Source organism: Cucurbita maxima, unplaced genomic scaffold (assembly GCF_002738345.1).
Source record: "Cucurbita maxima cultivar Rimu unplaced genomic scaffold, Cmax_1.0 Cma_Scf00005, whole genome shotgun sequence".
Taxonomy (NCBI): Eukaryota; Viridiplantae; Streptophyta; class Magnoliopsida; order Cucurbitales; family Cucurbitaceae; genus Cucurbita; species Cucurbita maxima.
In genome coordinates this window covers 4,614,262-4,616,822 of record NW_019272021.1, presented here as the reverse complement: position 1 = coordinate 4,616,822, position 2,561 = coordinate 4,614,262, and positions in this window count along the sequence as shown.

Below are 2,561 nucleotides of genomic sequence, written 5' to 3'. Positions count from 1 at the left end.
GGGGGGGGGGGGGGGGGAGGGGGATTGGTGTGTCGTATTTATAACCAACCGTGGGAGAATAACGCCGTTATAAAGGAATTGGCTTTTGATAAAGCAGGAATGAAAACGGTAACGCTCATATTTAGCAACGGAAAATGGAGTCGGCCGGGACGCCGTTAAGTGCCGGTTTGTGGGACACCTACTTCTTTGTTTATTTATTTAATTTAATTTAATTTATCGGTTCCCATTAATAATAGGAATCTGATTTTCCGTTTTTGCCCTCGCTTTTCTTGGGTTATTGTCATCTACAGTCTGCATGGTATTTTGGAGAAGAATATTGCAATAAATAGAAACCCGATACCGATTTTTTTTTCTCATCTTTCAAGAATTATCATTAAAGGTGACATGACAACTATAATAGCTTCATCATTAATGTCCTTATTTTTTTAAAAAAAATATCACCCATTAATTAATAAAAATACAGTTTAGAGGCTATAATTGTAATTTAATAAAAAAATATTGTCCAGTTTGATTTAATATTACATATATATAGGACCACAGCAATTCAAATAATTTCAACTATTAATTTAAATAAGAGAAAATTTATAAATTAAGAGAAAAAATGAACGGGGATTATTGGACGCTAAGGTAATGATAGGATGGACGACGAAGGGTAGGGGAAATGAATGATGATGGGCCATCCAACTTGCGGTGCGCCCCACTCCACTGTATTTATCCCCTTTGCTTATTCCACGCTGGATTTTCCTTTTTTAAATAATTATTTTACTTTGCTGTGATTTGATGAATTTTATTATTTTATTAATTAATTTTCCAATTTACGTTAATTTCTACTAAGTTAATCTTATTTTGACTATTTTATTTCTTTTCATTTAATAAAAAAAGACATAAAAGTCACGCATATAGTACTTAAAATAATATGAGTTAGTAAAATAAATATATATATTATTATTTAAGCGTTTTCCGAAGCTGAAAATTGGTACTTTATTATGATAATTAAATTAGTAAATAAAACTTGTTGCCTAGTGAAAATAGCCTTCCCTTTGTCTTCTTTCAAATTTGGGCACATATAAGAGATTCTTCTCTCTTTACCATTGACTTTGACTTCATATTATATTTTATTTTTATTATTTTAATAAATTTTTGTTTTTCAAGATTTTCCAAAAAATAATATTTAGAAATATATATATTTGTATTGAGGTGGCTGCGTGACAATCATTTGATATATTTTATGGGGCATATGAAATGATGAGTATAGGGTTGGAGAGAGGACAGTATAATTTGCTAAATATACAGATGGGTGACGATTGGTTGAAAGAGGAGGCACCACGTGGCATTGACTGTGATGTNTTTTTTTTTTTTTTTTTTTTTTTTTTTTTTTTTTTTCTATTTTTTCAAGTTGGGAGAGAGATTTCAAATTTTGAAACAAAACCCTCCCTTTCTCTCTCCTCTCTCTTTCTCTCTCTTAATATTATCATTGTTTGGGGGTCACCCACTATGCAACATGTGTAGACATATTAATTTATTATATAGTTTGTAAGTTGAATAAATTAAATTAGAACCCATTAAAAATCACATATATTTGGTTAGGTTATTTTTTGTGACACAAAATTTGGATTGCTGCAACTATCAATCACGCCCCCATATCAATGATCTTCAACGTAATATTATTTTAAACTTTAGGGTATTGTTAATTATATGGTTTAAGAGATGTGATTTTAATATGGGACTTTTTGGGCGGTTAGGTTACAAATAATATGAAAGCTAGACACAGGGTGATAGGCTAACGAGGATACTGGTCTTCCAAAAGAGGTGGATTGTGAGATCTCACACTAGTTGAAAAGATAACAAATAAACAAATAAAAACAAACAATATCTATTAGTAGTGGACTTATACTATTACAATTTTACCTACTTGTTTTTTTGAAGATAAACCCATGTTCTTTTAACATGTTTTATTCTCACTCATATGCTTCCTAGAAAAATTCTCATAAAGTTGCTCCACGTAGGATTACTTCAAGTCAAACATGATTAACTTTGGAGTTTTTTAATAACTGAGCAACTAAAAATAAAGAAACACGATTGTTAGTACAGATTCTTTAATTATCATACTCATTGAAAGATAACGTTCGATCCTCAAATAATTAACTCGAGACCCAAACATCAAACCTATCACCGATTGCATTAAATCATTACCAATTCCTATAACATAAATATAAGTTTAAAATTGCAATAACCCATCAACAAAAATTGCACCTTTTTTTGGTATGAACTTGATTTTCAATCATTTCCTGAAACAAAAACACGACCAATTTTGAAATAAACAATCATCAACCAAGTCTCCAACAAAACCATCAACGGTTTATAAATGGATATATTAATAATGAAAGGTTTTCCAATTTTGCCCTCCAACCAAATCAGCTAAAACCCACTGAGAATCAAACACAGTGACAAAACAAGTAATGAATAGGTTTTTCTCTAAGGTTGTAAAGATCTGGACATGCCCCCCCCCCCCCCCCCCCCCCCCCCCCCCCCCCCCCCCCCCCCCCCCCCCCCCCCCCCCC